This window comes from Ceratotherium simum, chromosome 10 (genome assembly GCF_057802395.1).
Source record: "Ceratotherium simum simum isolate JZ-2026a chromosome 10, ASM5780239v1, whole genome shotgun sequence".
Classification (NCBI taxonomy): Eukaryota; Metazoa; Chordata; class Mammalia; order Perissodactyla; family Rhinocerotidae; genus Ceratotherium; species Ceratotherium simum.
The window spans coordinates 19,490,084-19,505,491 of record NC_141909.1 but is presented as its reverse complement, the minus strand read 5'-3'; the positions used below and the strand labels follow the sequence as shown (position 1 = coordinate 19,505,491).

The following is a 15,408-nucleotide window of genomic DNA, read 5'->3' as shown; positions in this document are numbered from 1 at the left end:
TACCACCACAATGCCATCATGCACAAATTCTCAGAAAACAAAGAAACTCATTTCACATTGTCAAGGATGATTTCTAAGGCTTGAGTGGATATTGATTTCTCTTTGAACAATTGTAGTGTAGAGCCCCCCCACACTCTCCATATTGTTCTTAACTGGCCCTTACACTTTTATCCTTTCAGACACAGAAATGTCATCATTTGTTCCAATTCAGTTTTGGTTTAACCCAGTCAAAACTTTGTAATATACTTCCTTGTTTTGAACAATGGCATGTGAAAAATAAGCTAATATATTGAAATTTACTGTCTGCCTATGGAAAAGGCTTAATTAATTGGCAATTAGGGGAGCAAGGGTGCCTTGGTTTGCAAGATTTTTCAAAAATGTATCCCCTTTTTTGGAAGACATTTAATAATACTTCTGTGTTTTTATAATTGTATTGGTTTATATATTCATTAGGCATTTATAGAAACAGAGCAAGTGAACATCACTAATCTTCAATCTGAACACATTGTCATCCCACCTTTAAAGTGACTTCAGAAAAGCAAATTATTTATTTACAACTATAATTCACATAACCAATTACAATTTACATAAAAATAATTTTTCATCATCTTGATATACAAAGAAAGTATTAGGCCTGAATGGTAAGGTGACTATAGGTACTCAAGTGTAGTTTTGTAAAATAATAAGACAACTGTGAAATCTCTGTTATTTTAACCAATCTTAAAGAGGTAATTATAGAATCAATATCTTAAGTTGTTTCTGGAACTATTAGCTAGCAAAATAGACCTCGATGATAGGCTGAATCAACTTGTTTCCTCTTATATAAACTGAGGTTAAAGCCTATATTTGAAAGCAAGAATATAAAGAAAACCTAAGAAGCTTTTAGGAAATTAAATAAAATTGATTAAAAGTGTTAGCATTTGGTAATTACTCCTACCTGGGACCCGTCTTCTTGTTGTCTGTCTTTTATTATTTTTAAAATTTAGTGATCTTTATCTACTCCTTTCTCACAGCTAAGTGATCAAGAAAAAAAATTAAACTTATATCTAAATATGTCCACTTCAGAGAATTTTTTCAAATACAGCACAATCCATGTTTGCAATGATTTTCCATTGTTAAGTAGATTTATTAGTTAAATTAAACTGCAACCCCAGATAGCAAAAATATAACAATGTTCTAAAGTTTCCAGTGCACCTTATAAACCAAGGCTGCTACAGTTAATGTACGTAAGTTTTTCAAAATTATTTCTGAAGGTTTTGTCTGTTTTTTTGAACCTTTATGCCCATAACTCTTTGGTGAAGGATTTGAAATATCCTGGGTCAGTTTCTCATGGTTTCTCTGTTTGTATTAGTAACGCACGTATGCAATATGGACAGACACCAGCACAAGCACCTACCAAGATTAACCAGCTAAAGGTACTGAGTAGTCAAGCACTTTTATCTAATGCAAGAACTAAGTACCACAGCTTGTCAGTTCTGATTTAACTCAAGCACGACCTGGGAATTTTTTTAAAAACGATGTTCAGGTCCCACTTTTGACCAACTAAATTAGAATATCTGCAAGTAAGGGCCAGACATTTGCATGTTTTAAAGGCTCCTTGGATGATTGTAAAGTATAGCCATGTTGAGAACCAATGAATTAAGTTAGGGACAAGAAATTTAAAAAAAGCTTCTTATAATTTTGATGTTGCACCCTTCTAGTAAAAACAAGTGAAAAACTAGTGAAATACTTTATTATAATTTACTATAATGATACATTGCCTTAAAATGTTTAATTAAAAATGTATTAAATTTGTTTTCTAAAAGCCATACAATTTTACATATATTGATAAACCTCAACGAATACTGGATTTCTTTAAGGGTAGAAACTGTCTCTTTATTGTGACAAATAGTACCTAGCATGTTTAGTTTTCTTAATTAAATAATCATCAGGTACTCCCATGTGGTTCTACAGAGTACCCAGTGACAATTTCAAAGATACAAAAAGAAGAAACCACTTTCTTCAAATTGCTTCTTTATTCAAATCCATACACTTATTCATCTTTCCTTCTATAATTTATAATTTCTTAATTTCTAAACCATATATGGGACTATCAGGTTAAATGATCATGGTCTTTGTGTTCATTATAAATTTACTGTCACTAATAGCACCTTGGAATGTCATTTGTAGCGAATAATCTATGTATTCACGTTATGCATGATTATCAAATAACATATACAAAATACAGATGTTCTAAATTCTTAACTAAGGAAATAAAATAACTTGACATCAGTGGAATTATTTTATTAGACATTGGAAGGAATAATATAAACAAATAAAATAAAATCCTGAAGACTTGAATCTTTCCACTTATTTGCAGAAGATTCATGGTAATCAGTAATAGCCTGTAATTCTTGAACTTTTCATAAGCATAGACTGTCTTATTTCTTGTTATAACTCGACCAGTGCCAGAAGAATAGCAGGCACTTAATAGATGATTGTTAAATTGGACTGAATATTTTAAAAATCCTAACTATAAAACATAATTAATATGGTAGGACTAAACTATGCATTTTCAGACATTTACAAATATATATTAGAAAAATCCAAAATTTCATCATTGAATTTGTCATTGATCACTATTTGCTACATTTTAAAAAAGAGTTCAAAATGTTCTCGATTTATAACCAGTTAATTTTCCAAAGTCAAAGTGGTGTTTAATTTATTTCCCTTTCTGATAAAATTCAAATACTGCAAGAAAATAATAAATAACTATAGGAATCTATGTTAAAAATGCCAAATTTACAAAATTTGAAATATACTTAATTGCAATAGCAAACATAGGCTATCTCTGAATCGCTATTTAAATTATATATGGATTTAGGTTTAAAATAACACTGATAGTCGTCATTTGTCTTTGATTCCTGTATCATTCCTAAGTTTTCATGTCTATAATGTGAAGGTGATTATTGCTTGACTAGTTTCTTAAAATCCTATAATTATGCCACAAAACAAGAATATTTTAACTGAATTTATCTTTCAAAAATTCAATACAATTAAGTAAATTGAGACTGACACAGTCAAACAGGAAAAGGTAGAGAATAAAATTCTGAATGTCATTAATAAGGTCAAGAACTTTTTATATGTTCTAAATTCATAACTTCTGTGCCCATAAGGCTCTGAAGCATATGAGTGAAAAGTGAAAAATACAGATATTTGTCTACTACTTGTTATATACTGTGTAAACACTCAGCTATATAGAACTGTTCTGATGTTGAACTGAGCTTTTCATTTCATTTAAAATGTTCTGGATTTTGTAAAACAGTACCGTGTGTTTTAGCTAACTTGAGAAGGCTGTGTGTCTACTTTGGCATTTCAGATAGTTTTATTTTTACATTCTTTGGTTGCAGAAGGCATTTGTTAGCAGTTCAGATATTTTTCTGATCTCCAAAATCACAACCACAAAATCTTCACTTTAGTTATAAAGTATACCTAGCTGTGGCCCCTGAAATTGAGGAAGGTGAGTTTCTAGTTAGTCAGTAGTGACTTCAAAAAAATATAAAGTTGGCTAAACTTCAAATTCATTGGAATTGAAAAGTTTTCAATTATTCTGATTATACTTACAATAATTTATTAATTTTGAAAGGAACTATGAGCGAACCCCTTAAAAATAAAATGCAATCTACTAATTGTGAAACTTTCTGGGATTTCCAAGTAAGTAGGTTTAAATTAATTTACATCTTCCAAAATCCTGATTACCGTAAAAAATGTATACTTTAAGAATTAAATTTCTCACACTGTAGTCACAGAAAACAGTTGCTTGCCTTGTAGATTCCCACAGAAATATTGTTAGATGGCTAAAAACAGCCTTTTAAAACTAAGAACATTGCAGTGATGTCTTTAATTAGAAAGAAACTATGAGATAAATAACTCTCTCCTGCTAAGGAACCTGTATATAGGTGGGATTTCCCATGATTCACAGAGTGTGATGAACACTTACTCATAGCACCCCTCCCCCCAGACATTCTAATTTAAAGCAGAAGATAGAGTTTTAGAGAAAAAGGAATTGACATATCAGACAATGCTGACCAAAAGTAACATAAATTAGACTTTTAATAAAATTAGCAATCAGTTTTCCTCTTTAAAAGACTCGAGTGACTACTACAGAAAGATTAAATGTAAAATTTCAGATTCGGCCATCTATTTTGAGTTGTAAAGCAGAAATATCTAGAAAATAGAGCTTTAATATAAAAGGGTAGCAAAAACAAGAGTTAATCCATTACTTTCCATATCACTAGTTTGACAATTGAATTTAAGCAAAGCATGATAAAATGAGTCAGAAAGATAGTAAATAAGTAATATTGTCAAGATTTGAATATCGAAAATTTTAACACTTGGACATAATAGACATATTCTGGTAATATGTTTTTCACAGTTGACTTGTAAAATCACGAAATAGTGGTATGTGCTTTCCAACAAATACTTACTGGATTATTTAAAACCAATTTAAAATTACTGTATTTGTAGCAAATGTTATGAATCCCCACTTCTTTGAACAATTATGTTTCTGAGAATTCTGGAATTTCCTAAACCACAATGTGTAGAAGGAGGTGCTCCAGAGTGGCCTCCTTTTTTCAGCTTTGTGGTTGTTTATGAGGTTCTTTCCGAGCCCTATTTCTACAGGAGAGCCAAGTGTTCTTACTAAATGCAGCAGGGTATGGGAGGAGGATCAGGTACTACAGCTGTGAAACCTCTGCTCGGGCATGCGTTTTGGTTTACACACGGCCGGGTTAAGGAAACAAATTTCAACGATTTGTGCATTCATGTCTCGGGTGTAATGCATTTATCTCTGAGTCTAAAACGATCTTTGCACTGAGTAATCCCGTTTCGATGTGAGAGTAAGTCACTGGATTTTACTTAGCTTTGGTTCATGTTGGCATGAAGCAGGCCCCTAATTACCACTGAGATCCATCAAGGGCAAGGAAAGTAATACACAGTAATCACATCGCGTATACGTCGAGTCCCAGGGAGCGCAGGGCTCTCAGGAAGCCGCAGGAAGCGTGCGCTTCCAGGAGGGTGTGCGACGCGCGGGGGTCTGCACGCGCGCCGAGCTTGTTAACGGAGGGCGTGTCGGAGGCGTGGCGCGAGGTGTCCGGGCGAGGCGCTCCGCGAGGCGGGCGGCAGTGGGCGGGCGGCGGGGCAGCGCGGCCCGAGGAAGGCAGCGCGGCGCCGCCAGCGGCTCCCGGCTCCCGCTCTCCCGGCCGCCTAGCCCGAGCCGCCGTGGGCGGGGCCTGCGATGATTGGCGGGCGGGCGGGGAGGTCGGAAGTACTTTGTTTTTTATGCTAATGAGGGAGTGGGGCTTGTCCGTATTTACGTTGAGGCGGGAGCCGCCGCCCTTCATTCACCCACATGGTCCTTCGAGGTGCCGCCGCTGCCGCCTGATCCGCGCCTTCGCGCCACTTCGCGCCCTCGGGCGAGGCCGAGGGGGTGGGGACGACCCTCGCCGCGCCACCGCGGCTCGCGCCCCTCGCAAAGCCCCTCCGCGGGGCGGGCCGGCCGGCCGGCCGCACCCCCGGCCTGGGGCCTCCGGTCGTAGTAAAACGGAGGCGGGTGGGGAGGCGGGCGCGAGAGCCCGCGGCGGGCGAGGCGAAGATGGTGGCGGCTACTCCTCCCGGTGAGTCTGCCCGCCCCTCCGCCGACTGAGGGAAACCTGTTGTGTGCGGCCCGGGTCCGGAGGACGGCCGGGCGGGTGGGGCGGAGCGGCCCGGCGCGGCGTGGCGGCTGCGGCGTGGCCGGGGGCCGGGGCGGGTCTCGGGCCCTTGGCCGCCCCGGCGTGTGGCAGCCGCAGCTCGCTGCCCCGTCGCTCGCACGCGGGCCGGCCGAGGGGTAGGGCCGGGCCGGGCCGGGCGAGTGGGAGGGGCGGCGGCCGCGCCCGGCCCCGCGCGGACCCTGCCTGGGCCGGCCCCGGCGGGCGGCGCACACAATGGCCCCTCGAGGGCGGGCGCGCGAGGCCCGCGCCCCCTCCGGGGTTCGGCGGGCACGCGGGGCGCGGCGGCCCCGGCCAGGGAAAGTTTCTCCCGGGGGCGAGAGTTAAAGCGCCTCCAGAACAAAGCGGCGGCGGCGGCGGCACATGGGGCAGGCCGCGGGCCGGGAGGGGGCGCGCCCACGAGGTACCTGCGCGCCGGCGGGCGGCGCGGCGTGGGCGCGAGCCCGCGGGCGCCCAAACTTTGTGCGCGGGAGAGCGGGCGCGCGGAGGGCGCGGGAGCTCGGGGCGCCGCGGCCTGGGCGCCCCCCCCACTCCGCGTGGGCTTTGTTACCCGGCGTGGGCAGCCACCGGGCGGGGCGCGCAACTTCCAGGGCCGTGGCCCGCGGACCAGGCCCGGGCCGGCCCCGGCGGCGGCGTGGAGGCGCCTTCGTCCGCCCGCCGGCTGGGAGCGCGGCGCGGGAGGGCCGGGCCGGCTCGGCGGGAGCGGCGGCCGCGCCGCCATGTTCCTGCGGGGCGGGCTGCGCGGGGGTGAGGGCGGGGGACATGGCGGCGACTGCGCGCCGCGGCCGATTGTTCCCGGCTTAGGCCTCGGGCCGCGTGCGATGGGCACCGCAGTCGAGGAGCCTCCGCCCCTCTGGGCCGGGCTCGGGGGGGCTGGGGGACACAAAGGAGGGGCGGCGCGCCCGCGTCCCCGCCGCGCTCGGGCCTCGGCGCCGCCGGTCGCCGCGCGGCTGCCGCCGGGAAACGGGTGGGGGGGTTGCCGCGTCCAGCAGGGCCCAGCTCTGATCCACCGCCCCCTGGTGGCCGCGCGGGGAGCCGCAGGGCCGCGCGCCCCCTTGTGCGACATGTGCTGCCGGCCCCGGGCTCCATGAGCGTGGCGGGCACTTTGCAGTCTCGGGTGTTCCTGCTCCTTTATCTGTTCCTAAGCCGGAGGAGAGGGGACGGGAACTGGGGAAGGCAGGGTCGTTTCTGCAATATCACCAAAAAATCACAAAGATTAGCAAAATGCCGTCCGGACCTCATCACTTGGGGAAACAACTCTTTATCCCGGCTTGCAGCCACGAGGTCTTGATTGGGGGAGGGGTGGTGAAGAATAGTCCCTTTGCTGCTGCTTTTCGCTCTCATTGGAGCCGTACAGCCGAGTTAACGATTGCTGTTGATCATACTGGAGTATTTCAGGGTTTTTTTTTTAACATAAGACACGAATCTACTACTTGTGGGTGTTTTTAAACTTTATTCTCTTAGACATTTTCACCCATACATTGTTGGTCTTTTAAACCCTGCTAGTATTGCCTGGCTATGTTATCCTCGGTTTTGCAAATAAATGTAATTAATTGATATAAGGGGGTTGGAAAAGAGAAAATTTAAATATGGATTTGTAGGGTGGTAGTAATTTTGAGCAAATATGTTTGTCTTTTTTCCCTATTTCCCCCTCCCCCATCCTAGTCATACACGTGGACCTAACTGCACCAGAAGCTTTTCTAAGGATACTTGCTGGAAAGGAAGTTTTCCCGAGTGGGTAAGTGTATTCTAATTTTTTTTGTTAACTTTTCTTAAAAACAGATGTTTCTTGACTTGAGTAAATAAGATGGGATTGGGTTTTCAAAGAGTGAAATAGGTATTTTGTACTTTGTCCATTTACCTTTTCTAGAAAATTAACTCCGTATGGGTCAGCTAATTTTTACGTTAGTAAAAGTACAGTGCAAAAATCGTTATAAATCTTTGGAAACTGATGCAGGGTTTACAAAATGTAATTTTAGAACTCCTTTAAATTGGGTGATAAAATAGATCTAATCTGGAGTAAGTTTTCAGGGTTTAAAATAATTTAAACACATATTTAAGTTCTACGACCAGTTAATGCACTTGAAATGTAGTCTGAAGAGTAATTTTATTAATCAGTTTACCAAGTATTTGCTAATTGGAAACCGGAAGAAAAGAAAAATGTTTTGCCACGTGGATGTGAAGATTTCCTCTGAAAGGTACTTGAGTCAAATTGCCCTGTTGATAAATTAGTTCTCATTCATATGCAGTCAGATTTTCACTTTTTAAGTCATGCCTTGGGGAATGGCCTGGTAAAGAAAGAGCCACCACTTTCTCTTACAGTGTTAGAATGATGGTTAGTTATGATTGTCTTGTGAAAAAGATTTTTCTTCTAATTTTAATGTCTAAATGTGCTTCTAAATGGAACTTGCAGGTTTAAGATAATTAAACTCATTCTGCCTTCCACCATTAGGGATTATGCTGGATTTTGTATGTTTTATAGCTGTTAGAGTTTGAGGTGTTATTCTGTCTAATTATTTATTTCAAATTTAGCAGGAATACAGAGAACTTCACCTTGTAAAACTGAAGATTGTGACCAGTCAGAATAATGTCAAAGTGCTTACAGTGCAGGTAGTGATATGTGCATCTACTGCAGTGAAGGCACTTGTAGCATTATGGTGACAGCTGCCTCGGGGAGCCAAGGGGGGCTTTGAAGCGCAGGGCCTGCTGGTGTTGAGTGCTTTTTGTTCTAAGGTGCATCTAGTGCAGATAGTGAAGTAGATTAGCATCTACTGCCCTAAGTGCTCCTTCTGGCATAAGAAGTTATGTTTTCATCCAATAATTCAAGCCAAGCAAGTATATAGGTGTTTTGATAACTTTTTGTTTGCAGTCTTCTGTTAGTTTTGCATAGTTGCACTACAAGAAGAATGTAGTTGTGCAAATCTATGCAAAACTGATGGTGGCCTGCTATTTCCTTCAAGTGATTTTTACTAATTTTGTGTACTTTTATTGTGTCGATGTAGAATCTGCCTGGTGTATCTGATGGTGACAGCTTCTGTAGCACTAAAGTGCTTATAGTGCAGGTAGTGTTTAGTTATCTACTGCATTATGAGCACTTAAAGTACTGCTAGCTGTAGAACTCCAGCCTCGGCCTGTCGCCCAATCAAACTGTCCAGTTACTGAACACTGTTCTATGGTTAGTTTTGCAGGTTTGCATCCAGCTGTGTGATATTCTGCTGTGCAAATCCATGCAAAACTGACTGTGGTAGTGAAAAGTCTGTAGAAAAGGAAGGGAAAATCAAACCCCTTTCTACACAGGTTGGGATCGGTTGCAATGCTGTGTTTCTGTATGGTATTGCACTTGTCCCGGCCTGTTGAGTTTGGTGGGGATTGTGACCAGAAGATTTTGAAAATTAAATATTACTGAAGATTCACCTTCTACTTTTAAATGTTCCAGAGATGTGAAATAAAAAATCTTTGTAATGTTAATTACTTTGTCACTGTAAAAATCATACAACTCTTTGTTCCTTGAAATCAAGGTTTATCATATTTTTGTACTAAAACATTCTACCTCTGAGGTTGCATGTCAGATTTGACTGTTAAGTTTTTATTGTATTTTTTTGTTGTTGAATTAGATTTATTTCGTTATCAAGTATTTTATTATGAATGTCTGTAAAGGAAATTTACTTTAATAAATGACTGATGATAATCTGTAAAGTTTGAGGATATGCTTTTTTGCTACCGGATATTTTACTTGATCTAAAAGTTAATTAATAAGTCATGTTACTTGTACATTATTCAAGTATTTAAATTTGGTGAAAATGCTATTCTGTTTAAAGCAATGTGTAAAGAAAGGTTTTTTTTATTTTTTAACACATGGAATTTACATATGGGAGGGGAGGTTGTGTTGTTTCTGGTAATACTATTTTACGAGTACTGATGTTCTTGATGTTAATTGGTTATGTACTAGTTTTCATAGTAATTAATGATATATAAACTGTTAGTGATCTGTAGACTGTTCTTTGCTTTCTGGAACTTAAAAAATATAAGTTAAAAAGAAAACAAGGCATGCTGATGATAAATGGAGTGACAGATATGTGTTATGCATACACATCTGTAATGCCAAGAGTGTTCCCTGCTGCCTTCAGAAACCACTTTCGCAACGATGACAGTTGGTTCTAGGCTTATGTGACTTATGTCACTGGAGGGGAACCTAAGAAGTGGCAGTTACAGTATTTTTCCCAACATTTCTGCCTTTTCTTTTCATGTGTTTTGTCTCTAGCCTGGGTTTCATATGTGTGTAAAAATGTGGGTTAACTTAAGAAGGATCAGGTTTAAAAGGATCAATTGTTAAATTGGACCCAAGCTGAATTTTGGAGGAAAGATGCTATCTTACTAATATGAAATAAATATCTGTCACCTTATTTGTTACACCACCTGATAAATTTAGAAAGCATTTTTTAAATAGGTTATGTGAAGTCAAACAAGAAAAGTTTAACTTCTAATGTATCCCTTCTTTAAGAAATTTAAGGAGTTTAATTATGGGTCCCTGAATAGAATGGTAAGAGTTTCAGTTATGGAGTTGATGAAAAGGTAAATTTTCAGAATGAGAAAATATTAAGAATTGTGTAGTGATTTATGAAATGGAAATCTAATTGTTCTTTGGTTTGAGTTCTTAAACCTTTTGAATTGAAGGAAACCTGAAAATTGTTTTGTTTTGGTTATTTAATGACAGACATTGCTTTAAACTAAATGTTGTAAAAGTCCCATAATGTTAGCATGGCTTATAGTAGTCTGCAAAACTGTGCGCTGTGGTTATAAGTGAGAAGAGTGATGTTTACATCTGTCAAACCATATAAAGCTTTTGGGGAAATAGGCTTGTATAATTCTTTGAAGTGGAAGTGATAAGAAGCCTGCCAGTTGATTTCTGTAGTACGCTAAAACGTAAGTCAAATAAATTTTAAAAACAAAACCTTTAGAAAAATGGTTAACTGTTTCTCTCTAGATACAGAACTTCTGTTGTATTTGTGTTCAGAACTTAGTTGGACTTTAGCTGGGACTTATATCTAGTAAACAAGTTAATAAGTGTATGTTTTCTTGGGTTGGCGGTGAGGCTGAGGTTGTATAGGGTTTAGTAGGAATTGCATTTTGTTTGTTTCTGGCTTTACAATGTGGCAAATTTTATGTTCTTGATCCTGTTAAGATTTTCTTAGGCATGACAACATAGCAGTTCTCAAGTAGCACTAACAAAATGCCATGCAGGTTAGTTCTCAACTGATTTTGTTGCCTGGATGAAGCAAGGCTTTGTCTTGTAATATTTTTTATCACTATTCTCTTTGTTTTTCCTCCAGAGTCTCAAATCCCCGTCTTTGCCAGCCCCAGCAGGTCGTGCGGTGCACACAGTGGCCCCTCAAGGAGGGGACTCAGGAGGCATATAAAGGTTGACATTATTAATTTAGCTATTTTGAGATAGAAATAAGTGAACAAATTGATTGTAGCTGATAATTGCTTCATCTCTAATTGACCTTGGAAAAAACAGTTTGGACCTTTTTTCTTAGTGTTTTAACCCTGAAATTGCTTAAGACTTAGGATACTGGCACTTCAGGTTTGATTGCCTTCAAACTATTAGAAAAAATTAACCTCTTCATATTCTTTTGCATGTTATGTATGTACAATTGTCTCGTGTGTTTAAAAGGAAAGCACTTAAGGTTTTACAAATTATTCTTTTTCAAAGTTGCTTGCAAAGTAGTGGTGATTTTACTAAAAACTTTGAGATCTTCATTTTACAGGCAAACCTGTCTAAGCAGAGCAAGCCAGACTTGGGTTTTTCCCTGTAGTTTGAAGAACCCTACAGAATGATTCTTGACAAAATGCAACCTGCAACTGCCTGGAGAACAATTCATTGTCACATCAAAGTTTATTATGTATTTAATGAAATACTGTTCTCAGTAATCCATGACCCGGTGTAGTTTGTCTATGAGAGAACTAGGAATCTGAACTGAGCACTAAAGGTAAGGGGAGCTCAGTGTAAAGGCCAATTTTTGGTGTCTGACTGGAAATGAGATCATCATGCCTGCTTGAGACTTTGCAGATTGTCCTTTGCTTTAGAGGTTGTTTTACAGCTTACATTGTGCTTAAAGTCTGAATTAATGTAGTTTTCTGTTTTGATAAAGTTCAGAATGTAATATTCTTAATGAGTTTTAAAGGATAACTAAGATGGATGTATCTCCCGTGAATTTGAAGACTATGGAAAAATTGTTAAGGTTTAGTTTTCTTTTTCCAATAATTTGAACACAGACATAGCGTTCAGAGATGCCTGCTTTTGTATCTGCAATTTAGGTATGCTGTTTGTTTTAGTGCATTTAATGTAAATAAATTACGTGTTTTAAAATTACTTGTTAAGAAATTGTCCAGAATGAGCATATTGAAATAAAAATCTTAAGGTTATTCTTAGTTGTGGCAGTTTTTCTGGTTTTCTTGTTGTTTTTTTTTACTATAAATGTTCTAAACATCTTTGCTTATTACTTGAGGTAATTGGGGAAGTGGGGAGAGGTACTGAAGTGATTCACCTGTATTATCTTACTTTGGTATCTATGGCATCTGTATTTGTATCCTAATTTTACAGATGAGGAAATGAGATGAGCAATATTTATGTGTAAGAAGGATATAAAACTGGTAAATGGATCCTAAATTCAAACTTATGTCAGTCTATAAAAAAGGGTATCCTCTACCTATTTTGAATCTGACAAATGCTCAAGTCACACTTAAAGTTACTTAATTTAGAGATTGAGTTGGGTTTCTAATATATTAACCTAAAATCTGATTAGATGGGCTCCAAGTGTAAAATGTTTATTTTAAATCATAGATCATAGGCATTTAAAACCCAGCCAGTTGAGATTTTACTAATTAAGTCTAAAGCGTCTCCATTTGGTTTTTACTGGGATATTGCACACGTTAATAAAGTTTTTTTTACCTATTAATTCATTGAAAAATGTTTGAGGAAACCATAAAGTGTGAAAAGTCTTAACTGCTTTTAGTAAATACCCAAATATTTGTTGATACTAGGGGTGAATCTTTCTTAATGGACCTGTAGTATATTTGAAACAGATTGAGATGTGTTCAGCGATTTCTGAGTGTTCAAAAAAATTATAGTAAAAATTTTTAAAATAAGGTACTAGGTTGTGTTTGTGGCCAGTAAAGCCACTCTGAAGCAACAGTTCCAGTCTTGTGCAGTTTTGAGTACTTTAAAAAAGCATGTCCCTGTTTACATGTTTGTTTATAAGTTTATATACTATGAAATTGTTAATAGATAATGGTAATGTTGACTTCAACTTAAATAGACTAAAAGACATTGAAAGCTTCTTATATTCCACTGGTAAACTTGAAAGAAATCATTCTTATATACTTAGTTGAGATGTAATGATCTGTATGGGAATACCATTATTCAGCAGATGAGAGGAGCTGGGATCTCTGAATGTTGCAAGAGTAGTAGATGAAAATTGTCTACGTTTAGGTCAAGTATGTATGCCCCTCCAGCCACTACGTGGTTTTAGGCAGTGCATCAAGTCCCGTTACATCCCTCACATAAATTCAAGAATGCAAAGGCCATGTTGAGTGAAGACTACTGTTGGATACCTTTATAAGATAAGGTTCTTAACCACAGTTGGGCATTATAATTAATTACCTGAAGATAATTTTCAAAATATAAAGTCCTGGAACTTTGGTATGGATGCATTAGATAGGATCTTTGGGGAGTGAGTAGGGCTGGATGCTAGGAAGACAACCATTTTGAGAAATCTGTTAATTTTGATATATTTAAGAATATGACTACTGCCGTAAATTGTCGAGAATGACGAGCCATGGGAAGAACATGCAGAAGGCAGAATAACATCAAAGCAACACCTTGGAATTTGTATGGAGGTAAGATGCTCACTAAATAGGACTGGAGAACAGACTTTTTGCTTCATATACTTAAGTTCTATAGCTGTTTTGCTTGGCATGATACCTTTCAGCTGGTGCCAACCTTATATTTGCTTCTGAATCCACAGGCTTTTCCTCACTCCCAACTTTAGGTGGTAGTAACTCCCCTCTCTGCTCCAAGGATACTTTGTTTTGGTAACAGCACCTAATACACCAAGTGTGTAATGGTCTTTGCTGATGTGGATTTCCTTGAGGGTTGGCTCTTGTAATCACACTGGTCTACAGGTTCATTCCATACAAGTGATTTTCTAGTCCTCTTTCCAGACTCAAAGGAATATACCTCTCGTTCTTTGATATCTAAAATTTCTTAAAACACTTAAATAAAAAGGATGTTATTTTTGCCATGTTCTGAACATTTCTGATCTCTGATTTTGCCCTTGACTGCACTGTTACTCGTGACATAATAGACTGCTGCTTCTAAAATATGAAACTTCATTGAGCCCCCAGCTCACTCGATTGCCTTTATACAGTGGCTTTTGGTTGAAGGGCTCTGCGTCCCTCGTCCCCACCTTTTACCCTCTCCAGGATGACTTCAAGGACTTTGCACTTGTTCTTCCTGTAGGTTGGAAAAATTTCCCCCACCTACCTATGTATAGTTTTTTTCGTACAGTCTGCACAACTGTCAAGTCAAACTAGCTCTCCTTAACCGCCAACTGTAGTCCCCTTCCCTGGGTCCTGTTTCCTAATAGACTAGTGGCATCACCTGGGATCTTGTTAGAACTGCAGGATCTGAGGCCCTTTGGCAAGCCTGAATTGCCATCTTCATTTATTTTAAGTTTTATGCCCCTCATTCCCCTCTAGGATACTCCATGAGGGCAGGGATTTGAAGATGTGTGGTTCATTGATGCCTAGTCAACACCTAAAAACTGTACCCAGCATGTAGAAGGTCCTTGATAAGTCTTGCATAAATGAGTGGAGGTGCCTGTGGGTGAATACGACTGCTAGAGTGAGGCAGGCTCAGTGGAAGTTAACAGCAAAAATGAAAGAAGGCATTGATCTGCTAGTATGTATGAGACTTATAAAAGAATCATTGTAAGATGCCTTATTGATAAGCTTATCAAATATCTAGTAGAAGAGATCAGTGTAGTGTTTGTGAGTAGGAGATGGGTAAGTAAAGGATTTACAGTATCCAGTAATTTCTCTGGCAAAAATGAAAGCCTTAGTGTCTGAAGTGTTAAGAAAATAAAAGACCTCTTCCTTCTGCATTCCATTTGCATGGCAGTGTAATGGTGATGTTGAAAGTATGTAAATATTGAATTGGACTCATCTAAAAAATGAGCAACTGATGTTCAGGCCGCTGGGGTAAAGGAGAAGAGCACCCACCAAACTAATTATTGAGGAAGGTGAACATGGTGGGAAGTTGTGCTTAGAGGCAGGATAGTTCTCAACATAATTGTGTTGCCTGAGTGAAGTAAGGCTGTCTTGTAATATTTTTTATCGCTATTCGCTTTTGTTCTCCAGAGTCTCAAGTCCTCATTTTTTGGTTATTAAACAACTTAGCATTCTTAGAACATCACGGTACTGACTGAGACACTAGAGTATTCTAACTTTTGGCTTCACCGCTAGCAGAAGGTTTCAGGAATGCAAGTAGTCCTACACTGGTATACGTGCCTTGAATAAATTTTGAATTTTCTCTCTGGTGTCCTGAGGCGAAGAAAGCATCAGTAAAGCCTAGCTTGAGGAAATGTTCTTTGTGATGTAA

The 15,408-nt window shown here is 39.9% G+C and overlaps 1 long non-coding RNA gene across 1 annotated transcript; it reads left to right on the top strand.

Annotated features, from left to right (window-relative positions):
• Positions 1-5,395: 5,395 nt before the first annotated feature.
• Positions 5,396-12,173, top strand: LOC106800694 (uncharacterized). The gene is made up of 2 exons (XR_015553390.1): positions 5,396-5,654; positions 7,413-12,173. It is a non-coding gene; the product is annotated as an uncharacterized LOC106800694 (long non-coding RNA).
• The last annotated feature ends 3,235 nt before the right edge of the window (positions 12,174-15,408 follow it).